Genomic DNA, 12,533 nt, shown 5'->3' with positions numbered 1-12,533 from the left:
ATATGTCTGTGTGACAGTGTCATATTCCCTAGAACTGGAGTTACAGACAGTTGTGAGCTGCCATGTAGGTGCTAGGAATTGGATCCAGGTCTTTTGCAATAGCAGCCAGTACTCTTAACCTCTGAGCCATCTTTCCATATTACATTGGCATTTTAAAATTGCATATTATATATCATTTGTAGTTCATATTTTAGTTAAATATTTTAGTTCATTTTGTAGATAATAATGAAGAAAACATTCCATGTTAAGAATCCTTAGTAAAAACAGAGGGAAGAAGTTACTATTGAATCTTGATGAAGCAGTGTATCATATCATGGAAGGAGGCTTTAAAGTTGACATAGGAAAAATATAGCAATTATTTTAGTTGTTGAATTTAGAAATGTTATCTAAAGGAACTGTTTAAACTACACGTGACGTATGTAACCTGATTTGTCTTAGCCTCACACATTTTTGGATTATAGGTAGTTATGTTCCACCATACTTGGCTGTTGTGGATAGTCTAGTCTTGTCTCCTCTTGTCTCCTCTCCTCTTCTTCCTCTTCTCTCCTCTTCTTCCTTTTAGTTTTATGTGTGTATATATATTAATATATATTTTTTATGTATATTACATATTTTGTTAGCACACTGGTATGCTAATCAAAGTTTTGTCATAAGTCTGAAAAATAAAGATTGCCTCCTATTAAAATTTTATTTCAGGGCAAATAGTATAAAGCATCAGGACTGATAAGCAAGAAGTACATTTAAATGAAGGTTTATTTATTTATTTTTTGAGACAGGGTTTTTATGTGTAGCTTTGGCTGTCCTGGAACTCACAGAGTTTCTTTTGCCTTTGCCTCTTGAGTTCTAGGATTAAAGGTGTCTGCCACTAATGCCTGAAAAAGGTTCATTAATTTTTATGAAGTTGAAATCCAAACATATATCAGAGAAGCTGGTATAAATTTGCAGTACTAAAATGCCAGTGTCTTTAGATGATGTCAGTAAAGGACAATGGAAAATAACAGGCACTATATACATATTTATTTTACTATTTGGAGAGTTAAGCCTTAATCAGATGTCTTTAGGGAAAGCGACTCATAGGTTGAGAACCACTGCTTTAGGTCATTTGTGGTCTGATTACTGGTATTTTAATTGGAAACTTAAAAGAATATTAAATATGATTATGTTTTCACATTTGTTTTTCATCTTTATATTTTAGACTGGCAAGCATATTTTTGTATATGGTAGTGACTCTTGAAATATAATGCTTTTATTTCTGATGCTTTCTCAGTCTTCACTTGATCTTATTCAATTATGTGTATATGATTAAAATATGAGTATTTTCTTAAATAAGATTAAAATATGAGTATTTTCTTAAAACAGATTATTTTCACTTTTTCCTTTTTCAATACAGTATTTCTTTGTATAGCCCTGGCTGTCCTGGAACTCACTTTTCACCAGGTTCGATTTGAACTTAGAGATCTGCCTGCTTTTGCCTCCCCAGTGCTGGGATTAAAGTCGTGCTCCACTACTGCTTGGCATTTTTTTCAGTATTGATACTTGATATTTCATAGTCTATTCTCATGACAGTTTTAAAAATTAGGGTACTATATATTGGCAAAACCAGTATGAACATGTGACAGGGACAGGTGACACAGTGTAGTGGTAGAACATTTGCTTAGCAGATAAGAAGCACTTGGTTGAAGATTATTTCTTTATCCGTAGGGTTTATTCATGCTTGGGCAACTTTTAATAGGTGCTGAAATGTTCTTAAGAGACTTTTTAATTTTAAGTCCAACTTTGTAAACTTTTTTTTTAGCGCCTTCATTTGTAGCTGACATTTTCTGTGTGTTGTGATCATTATATGTTGCCTCCTTTGCAATTCCTTCAACTGGTCAGGTTCTCTTCGTATAAATCCAGACAGCTTCTGAACTGGCACTTAGACTTAGAAGTACTGTCAAAAACTGCACCACCATTTAATATAGAATATATGTCCAATGAACCTTCATCATTATTTTTAAGACAGACAGATACTGATGCAAAGCAAATTTGTTCTGTCACCATTATCATCATTTGCTGCCTTGATTCTATATCCTTTTGATATGTGTCATCTGCCTTTCCAGGCCAAAATAACTCATCTCAGTTTTGAACACAAAGATCTCCTTTCCTCCTCCTTGCTTTGTCTTCCTTTCTCTCTCCCCTTCTTCCTTTTTGTCTCCTTTTCTCCCTTCATCCCTTCTTCCCTATGGGTCTTTTTCACTCTACTTACCTTTATGGTGCCAGCGAGTCTTTGGAATGGGCAAGCTGTTTAACTGAGCTGTACTTTTTGCTGGAAACTTTTGGATGGAATATTCATGTACACATGAACTTAGAGAGAGAACCACAAGTATAAGGAACCTCTCCATCATCAAATTTTAAAACTTACCAATTTAGAGCCAGTATGTCTTGGGAATATTTTACCTCATTGCTCACTTATTTATTCTAAGGAAAAATTTCAAAGAAAACTCAAATTTTGATAAAATTTCATATGTAAAATACTTTGGTATGTATGTTTAAAACGTATGAACACTCCTTCCAAAGAAACATATGCAATTTCATTTTTCCTTTCTAGAAATAATTTAAAAATGTTCAGATTCTTAAATGTTTAAGGTGTTTTTGGTAGTTTCTTAGTTTTTTTTTTTGTACAATGTTTAAAATATAATTATATTGCAAATTAATTTACTTTTCATTTTTCCTTTCTAGAAATAATTTAAAAATGTTCAGATTCTTAAATGTTTAAGGTGTTTTTGGTAGTTTCTTAGTTTTTTTTTTTTTGTACAATGTTTAAAATATAATTATATTGCAAATTAATTTACTTTTAAAGAATAAGTTTAGCCGGGCAGTGGTGGCACACACCTTTAATCCCAGTACTTGGGAGGCAGAGGCAGGCGGATTTCTGAGTTTAAGGCCAGCCTGGTCTACAGGTCTACAGAGTAAGTTCCAGTACGGCCAGGACTACATAGAGAAATCCTGTCTCAAAAAACCAAAAAAAAAAAAAAAAAAAAAAAGTTTAGTCTGTTCATATTAGATATACTTGGAGAGAGTTGTCATTTCTCTCTCATAAACAACCTATCTAAAAATGATTTTAGTTTCATCTAACTTAAAAAATTACATTTATTTATCATATATGTATACGTGTGTACACACATGTATTAGGTCATGTCTGTGGAGGTCAGAAGATAGCTTTTGGAGTTGTTCCTCTCCTTCCATTTTGTGGGTTCCAGAGATGTGTTGTCAGGCTGTCTGCAAACACTTTTACCTACTGAGCCATTGAACTATCTCACTCTGTAATTTTTATGAATGAAGGAATTGAGACTCCAAGAAGTTGGGTTTTGTTTGGAACTACTAGCTCATTCTTCAGCTGTAGCTAGAATGAAATCTGACTACAAATCTGTTGCTTTTACATTTATTATATAGCCTGTCAATATATATATATATTTTTTTTGCTTATAATATCTGATTCAACTTTTTTTTCTCTTGTGGCTTTTTACAGATTGCTAGTAGTGCTAATCTTGTGATTTATGCCACAATTCATTTTAAAAGGAGCTTGGGGAAAGGCTGAGTTATAATACTGAAATATGAGCTGGAGATACCGAGTTGTTCTGAAAAGGTCTCTGTCTTTTCTGATCCAGATATACGGCTTTTAATTTGGTGAGCAGTGAAAGGGTAGTGAGTTTTGGCCAGAGCTGGAAGTTAAGTTAAATTATTGAATGGTCTAATAGTATTTTTAAATATCCAGCACTTTTGTATAAATGAAACCTTTTTTATTTTGTCAAGGTGCAAACAAAACAATTTTTTCTTTTAAATTGCTAATTTAGCCCTGTTGGGTGTTGAGAGCTAGATTTGCAGGTTCTTGAGTCATTTTTGCAAAGCTGCCTAATTAAGAGAAATATTTGTGTTTATTTTATCTTCAGAATACTAGCAGATTTTTTTGAGAATTAATACTGTTGGCTTGTTTACTAAGGTGTTGGTTTATTCTTCTGGGATAAGTGTGATGCGTAGGTGCAGGGGACTGACTGTAGCACTGAACTGTTTGTTGACACATACTCCCCTTTTTCTTTTGGTCAGAATTTTCACAGGATTTGTAAATTCTAAAAACAATCTTATGACCTATATCGCAACTTTTTAGTGAGAATAAACAGAATAAACAGATACTGTGGCTTACACAGTTCATTTCCTGTTTTATGCTTGGACATTGTTTAAAGGAAAAGATGTCAAGTTGAGCTTTTACAGATTATTGTGCAAAATTAAGTGCACACTTACTCTTTCATATACTCCTGGAAACATTTGTTATGAACTCAGGATTCTAGAGACATAGGTTGCAGGGATGGCTCTGCCAGTACCTCATTGTGGTTATAGAAAGGCCATTGAACAAGTTTGTGTATCTGTGCTTTTATATTATAAAGTACATTAATGCTATTTATTCTTTTTTCCCATTACTTTTCAGTACTTTTGTGGGCATTAAATACAGTGTTGTATAAGAAAATACTTTGAGAAATTCTAATTTTTCCTTTGTGCCAGAAACTGTTATAGTAGTAGAAAACAAGTAAATAATAAAGCTTTCATGTACCAATCATATATCTGTTTGAGACTGATACAGTGGATGTATGTTGAAGGGTGATTCTATTGTCTGTAGACTTTTAAGGAATTGGATTTATGATAATGTGCATTTGAGCAAATTCCTGAGACAGAGGGAGATGGAATTACATGGTTATGAAGGGTAAACTACTAGCAAAGATAGATAGAGGTCTGAGGGTAGGGACCATAAGTAGAGATTCCAGTGTGGATGTAACACAGCAAGTGAGGATAGTGGCAGAGGAGGCAAAAATGGTGGGGAGTCAGACTATTGGAGATTGATAGCCTTAATTATTAATAAGTGTTTACTTTGACATAGGAAGCAGCTACTAGAAAGTTTTAAGCAGAGACATGCCATAATCTAATTTGAGATTTTAAAAGAAAGCAACTCTGTGCTCAGAACAAATATTATGTGGGGACTTAAGACAAGTTGGAACCAATAGTATAGTTCAGATGGGGGATTTGGTGGTGGAAGATGGGATTGCTCAGATTTTCGACAGCCAAAGGTAAAGATGAAAGGATTTTTGTTGATGGATCAGTTGTGGGATGTAGAAGGGAGAGAGGAGTTAGGGATGATTCTTTTTTTTTTTTTGTCTTGAGTAGTTAGAGGGATGAAGTTGTTGAGTAGCTGTCACCAAGAAATGGGAGTAGAAAGAAAGGAGGAAGAGGAAGAGAAGGAAAAGGAAGAAGAGGGGGAAGAGAAAGAAGACGATGGGAAGGAGAATGAGAGACCTAGGATTGGAGAAATGGACTCTGTTGTGTTTGTAGAGTTGATTGGGACACTAAGGTGTTACTAGCCAACTAGGCTTTTCTGTTTATTTCTTGTCTTGGAGTGTGAAACTTGGGTTGATAGGAATTTTGGAGTCTTTAGTGTACAAATGCCATTTACAGGAGTGTAGCTGCTATGTTCTGAGACACCTGTGGGTCATAACTCCTTTGTGGGAAGCATATCAGATATCCTGCATATCAAATATTTATGATTAATAACAGTATCAAAATTACTCTTACAAAGTAGCAACAAAATAATTTTATGGTTGGGGTCACCACAACATAAAGAACCATATTAGAGGGTAGAAGCATTAGGAAGGTTGAGAACCACTGACTCAGAGTTTTTTTTTGTTTTTGTTTTTGTTTTGTTTTGTTTTGTTTTTCGAGACAGGGTTTCTCTGTGTAGCCCTGGCTGTCCTGGAACTCACTCTGTAGACCAGGCTGGCCTCGAACTCAGAAAGCCGCCTGCCTCTGCCTCCCAAGTGCTGGAATTAAAGGCGTGCGCCACCACTGCTCGGCGACTCAGAGGTTTTAAAGACAGAATAATTTATAAAGTTGGGAGAGCATGGTTGGATGAAAGGATGATGCTAAGGGATGAAACATGAGACAAGTAAGGAACAGCCTATTCTGTCACCTGTTGCTGAAATGTCAACTAAGAGAATTACATCATTTACAGCACTGAACATTATGCCAATTTTAGGGGGATCATGACCAGACCTGTTTGTAGAAGTACTGTGGCTACAAGTTGATTGGGGTGGATTTTAGAGGAACATGAAAGGAGGAATAAGTTAATCAAAAGTATAAGCTCAAAAAATTGGGCACTTAAAAGGGGAAGAGAGAAATTGGTTTGTAGCTATAGCCATGCAAGAGGTCAAGATTTGTGACATTTTCTTTGTAAAGATGGGTGCCATTATGATATGGGTTTGCTGATAGAAGGTGGTCCAGTAGAATTGAGGAAATGATGCAGATGACAGGAATGTTAGGCTCATTTTGTAGACACACAAGGATGGGAACTAGTAGGGTTGAAGTTCAGAGGATTGTATTAGAAGTGGAGGCAGTTCATTCATAATACTAGGAAGAAAGGGAAAAAATTTGATTAAAAATGCATTGCTTCGGGGCATGTGGAATGAAATAGGAAGCAGGGTGACTTGTTGAATGTGAGGTAGGAAAAGATTTCCACGTCCATGAGAGGATACGAAGAGATCATTAAGAGTGAGAAAGTTCAGCTATCCAAGCCCCGTACAGTAGAAGGAGAGACTCAGCTCTGGCTTTCCCATGTGTGCTGTGGCATATGCACACTTTCCTTCCCCCCTTTACACAAAATAAAAATGTAATAAAAATAACAAGTGAAAAAGTTGAACATTTAGCTTTTTTTAGAGTAAGATTCTTGTTTGCCAATTAGCTGGGACAGTCCTTGAACACTGGAGCATATCTTAGAGCCCCAGGTTGCTGGTAACCACTAAGGATCTTGTTTTTCCTCATATCAGGATAGTATGATAGGAAACTTTGTGATTTATTTATTTATTTATTTATTTATTTAAAAACCCAACTCATTAGTACACCCATTTTTGTGGAACCTTCTGGTTGCACTGAAAACTCCCATATTTACTATTTACTAATTTAGACTTCTCTTAAATCTGTGTCCATATCCAGCCTGCTTACTTGGATATGTAATAAATATCCCAAATGTGTCCAAAATTATTCATTCCCCTCCCCCCCCCCCCACCCTCCTCTTTCCCCACCCCCCTCTGTGTGTGTACCCATGGAAGCCAGAAGAGGACATGGAATTCTCTGGAGCTGGAGTTACTGGTGGAGGGTAAACTGCCTGATGTGGGTACTGGGACCTGAATTCCTCAGTCTTTCTTTAAGAAGAGCCAGTGCTTGGAACCATTTCTCCAGCCACAGATTTAGCTTTTTAAATACCCCTAGGGGTATAGCACCACCTCTGTTTGAGGGAAATCTTTCTTGTTGAATCTTTGAAGGTTAAAACTGATTGTTAAAAAAAGACTCATTAGTAGCCAGACAGTGGTGGCATATACATTTCTTACTAGCTTGCTGATGAGATTCTTTATTCCTTCCATTTTTAGCTACCTAAGGCTACTGATGGTATAGCTAAGAGGCTTGGATTTAAACAGGGCTGCTATTTTGTCAGGTGAGGAAAGGAATTACTGATGTGAATTGCAAATGATGATTATAAAAATTGAATTAGGTAAAGGTTAGGAGTGAGGGTATGAAAAGGGAGAAGAACTATGAAAAATGGTAGCTATGTTAGTCCTGGTCTGGTGAGGAGTAGAAAGAAAATGAGGACAGGATTATAAAATAACAGGCCAGACTTGTAGTAGGGTCATCTTTGTGTTTTTAAAATTCCAAGATTTGTGGCAAGAATAGAGCTGAATATGTATCAGTGAATCACTAACTATTATCCTGGGGCAGTGAGAAAAGGTTTCAGAGAACTTGTCTAAGTCAAACAATATGATTTGTATTGATGGAGAGAGGGTCAAAAGTTTACTGAAGGCACCAGGGGTAATTGCTCACCACCTACATGAGAAGATGCTGTCCTTCAAATGAATCCTCTGAATACTGCAGTTAATAGCATTCTCTAAGGTAGGTAACTAGGATCTTAGGAGTTCCCTGAGTGTAAGATGTACCTAGGTATTATGAAGATAGAAGTGTAAGCAATTTTAGTTAAAATCCAGCAATAGAAGTGTCATAAAAGAATTTAAAAGGTATTTGGAAGAAATACCTTATATTGTCAGGAATAACTCAAATTATGGAGAGGCACATTTGATATAAATCTGAATTTATCTGTTCCCTATTGGCTGGAACTACAGCAGTATTCAAAGTGGCAGAGAATTTTGTTAGCATTCTATTATAAAAGACCTTGGTTAGATACCATTATTACTGAGTGGTTGCCAGTTCCTTAGGTAATGAAAAGTCATTGTAGTTTTGAAGAGGTACCTGAGGTTTTCAAAGCATAGACTGAAGTGTTGGGATTGAGTAGTATAGAAGACTGAATTCCTGTTTATGACAAAACTATTTTATTTGATTGTATATAGGACTCCCAAAGAGCAGCCTGATGGTTGTGTTTTGTGTTTCAGAATGCTCAATCTTTTCTGAGTGCCTACACTTTCTAACATTCTTCTTTAATTATTTTTATATTTGTCACTTTCAGTTTTCTCCCCTTTGAACTTGGTACATGGGCAACAGCTAGTTTGTTTATTTTGTCTTTTTTGACATGTTTCTAAATTCTTAGGAGAGTGCTTGTGTTATTATAGATGATCCATAAATATTTGTTGAAATTTATTGACATGTTGATGCTTCCCTAAAATAAATAATGTCACCTGCCCAAAGCTGTTCAGTCAAATGTAGAAAGGTGTGCCAAGTATTGGAAAAGGCTAGAGACTATTTTAGGGAAGGGATGTCTTTCTTGACCCCTTCTGTGACGCGAAGATCTTACTTATTTTGCTCATTGGTTCAACTAAGATGGCTTGTATGGTGTATTTTAGGCTAGTATTGCAGCCGTTGCTGTACATTGTTCATATTGTTAATTCAGAAAGGACCTTTTGGCTTCTGTCCAGTGTTGGAAGTGTTCAAGCCATATGATGGAATTAAGACTTCACATCATTATAGGAAAAGTTTTGTTTTGTCTGTTTTTTGGTGGAGATGATAGCCGGATTTTTAAAAATAAGTAAGTGAAAGGACCAGAGTTGGCACAGGATACACCAAGACCAAGTTCTCAACACAAGTGAGATTTCATTTCATTTTATTTTGCACCAGAGAGATGAAGATAGGAACTAGGATACAAGGGAGAAAGAAGGGGGATAAGGGATATTTTTATATTTGCTCTAAGGAATGTGAAGGGCTATCTCTGGATAGAGAGGTGACAGACATGGTCCATAGGCAAATGGCAGCTTATAAAGAGAAAAAAGGAAACTCTGTGTTAGGATGAGCTGGTTTGTTTTGGTTGGGCATGTTAATTAGGTGAGCCAAAAGGGGACTGGACTAAAATACTTTGATAGCTGGACCTTGATAGCCTCAGGACTGAGGAAGGAGTGGCTAAATAGAGGAATAGACCTAGGTGCACTAGATTTAGGAATGTAATCTGTTTAGCAACGCAGAGAGAATGGGGGAAGGGCAAGGCCTGCTAGCACCATGTTTGCTACCTAGAACCCCTTCAATAAGGATTTTCATGTTGTGTATTGGCCTATAATTTATATAGAGTTTTAAAGAAAGTGACTATTCTTACTTATGCCTTTAAGGAGGAAAATTACTAAGATTCTACTTTGTTATGTTAATATCATACAGAAACTTAAAGTCTCTGTGTCTAGAATATTTACTTTTTTGGGAGATTTGATAATAATACATTTGTATGTATTTGGTCTTATTTTACTTAGTGTTCTGAGTTGATTCATTTTTGTATTTTCTGCCAAACATACCAAGTAAAAATTAGTCAATAATAAGCATCGATGATAAGTTGATCTTTTTAATTATATCAGTGAGACAGGGTTTCTCTGTGTAGTCCTGGCTGTCCTTGAACTCACTTTATAGACCAGGCTATCTTCAGTCTCCTCAATGCTGGGATTAAAGACATTTTCCACCACACCAACTTAACATTTATTTATTTGTTTCTTCCACATGTGTGTGTGTGTGGTGTGTTTATATATGTGTAGCTTGTGGGAATTGGTTCTCTCCTTTCATTCTTTGGATCCTGGAGATTGACCTCAAATGGCTAGCCAGCCTAACTTAATCAGTGAGTTCCAGATTAAAAACAAAACACCCAAAACCAAATGTGGACAGTATGTCAAGAAGGACATTTGTCCCCTGGCTTCCACATGCATGTGGACACATACATGTGTGCCTATACACACAGCAAGACACACACACTTAAAATTGTGAGCCTCCTCCATCAGTCTCTTCAGTGCTAGTTTATTGGAGTGCACTACTTCACTGGTGCGCAGTATTTTAATCTCAAAGCCAGAGTTTTAATCACTAAATTATTTTTTTTTTTAAAGAGAAATTCTAAGGAATGTTAGTTGCATGATTTTTTTCCCCTGCCTTAGAGTGTACTAAATACTTAAAATGTATAAAAAATATTTATGTGTATGAGTGTTTTGCCTGGGTGTATATCTGTGCATCATGATCATGTATGGTGCTGATGGAGGCCAGAAGAATATATTGGATCCCCTGGAAGTAAGAGTTGTAGATAGTTGTGAGCTGCTATATGGGTGCTGGGAATTGAACCCAGATCCTTTAGAAGGGCAGCCAGTGCCCTTCTCTGCTAAGCTATCTTGTCTCTCCTAATGCCATTTCTCCTTAAAATCTTATTTATAAAGTGGGCTATGACTTAAATTCTATCAAATGCCACTAATCTTTTGACGCTGTGACATGATGTTGTCATTTACAGGGTTCATACTTGAAAATTAAACCATACAGTTGAGTCATGAAAATAATTCACAAAATTTTAATGTTTTAAGAAGGTTTGTGGCTATGTGTTGGGCTACCATTGTACCTATCATTGGCTGTATGTTACCCATGTGGACATGTCTGTTAGATGGTGCCTTGTACCTGGTTAGTAAATTTTTTATTTTATTTCATTTGTAAACTATGAAGTTGAGTGAGATTTAGAAGTTCATTTTATGTCCCCACCCCATATGATCTTACAGACACTGCTTTTATTATGAGTTATATGTCATACTGTGAAGTTCTCAGAGGCTCTTGTGTGCGCAAAGGAGTTGCTCTTTGTGCAGATTAACTGGCAAGTCAATGGTCAGGATTCCTTTGAAACATCAGAAGTTTCCTTGTGGTGGTGTTCTTGATTTGTTTGCTTTCAGTCGTCTTTCCTAATGTTGTTGGTTTAATGGCTTCACCCTGTTACAGAGTAAAGTTTATGCACTTTCAGTTCTTGATATCTTTTTGGTTGTGAGTCTAGCCTTTTCTGGCTGAGCTATGTGTCTAGCCTGTGGACTTTCAATTTTTACTGAACAGAAAGCAGTTTTTTTTTTTTTTTTTTTTTTTTTAAGCTACTGGATTCACAGCTATATATTGAATGGTTGATTTCTTTAGAGTAAAATAGTATTGAAAATGGGTGGTTGTTGAACATTATATGGATTTTTACATGAATCTTATAGTTTTAGTGAAAAGAACATTTTTAAGATACCTCTTTTCCAGAAATTGTTTTAGTAGTGCTTGTGCATTCTCTTTGTTATATGATATGTGCAATAGTCACACTTTATTTGAACCTGTTTGTGTGTGTGTGTGTGTGTGTGTTTGTTTTTGTGTCTATGTCTTGTGTGTGTGTCTGTCTTTCTGTCAAAATTTTCTTTTGAAAACCAGTTATGTAGGGCATAGCAGAGTGTCATTTGTGGTCAGCTCTAGTTCTATGTTTTTCATGTAAATATTAAGTGGAATTAAATGTCTTAATTCTAAAAGTCCAATAACGAATTTCTTTGAGAGAGCAACTATAATAATATTAGAAAGCCCATTACTGACAGTAGTACTGAGAGGGAGGGTTTACATATTTGAAGCACGCCTGCTTAGATGAGGAGGAAATGATTTCTTTTGCATCTCATGTATTTAGTTTCCTATTCTGATAGTTGCATTGTTGATACATGATCTGTCTTGATCTAGCCCCTGTTTGTTTATTTAGCCAGGATGTAGTTCACACATCCTCACAATTTATTTTTTCTTAAAAAAATAAAATAAAATCTCTTTAAGTACACTCAGTAGCAGAATGATTATTAGGTTTCTGGCTGGAAATTGAGGGGAAATGGAGACTGGATATCTAGGAGTAATGAAGTAAGGCAAAAATCTAGTGAATTTTCAAGTCTGGGACATGAATGATACACAGGTGAAGGATGTGTTTAAGGGTTTTCTTGGAGTTAAGGGGACAGAGTTAGAAAGGCATTCCTAATTTTAATTCTAAAAACAAAGGATAAACATTATGCCAACATGTGCTATCAGTCTAATGACAGAATTAAGTGGAAAAGCATCATGGTAAATCAGTGGTATTGTTAATATTAAGTAGCTTTATGCATTGGATTTTCATGTAGGTCAGAAAAAGTACCAATTTTTAATTGTAAATCTGATTAAAGTTAGTAGAAGCATTGTTACCATTAGTAGCAGTATTGCCTTTTTAGATGGTTTTGATTGGGTAAGTCTTTCTTTATAAGTAAATA

At 35.7% G+C, this 12,533-nt stretch overlaps 1 protein-coding gene across 3 annotated transcripts in view; it reads left to right on the top strand.

Moving 5' to 3' along the window:
- Window positions 1–12,533, top strand: part of Strbp (spermatid perinuclear RNA binding protein) — a 133,304-nt gene that overhangs the window by 33,305 nt on the left and 87,466 nt on the right. The gene's annotated exons all lie outside the window — the stretch shown is intronic.

This window comes from Arvicanthis niloticus, chromosome 2, assembly GCF_011762505.2.
Source record: "Arvicanthis niloticus isolate mArvNil1 chromosome 2, mArvNil1.pat.X, whole genome shotgun sequence".
NCBI classification, from domain to species: domain Eukaryota; kingdom Metazoa; phylum Chordata; class Mammalia; order Rodentia; family Muridae; genus Arvicanthis; species Arvicanthis niloticus.
Note: the sequence above shows the minus strand (reverse complement) of the source record. Positions and strands in the feature narration are given on the sequence as shown.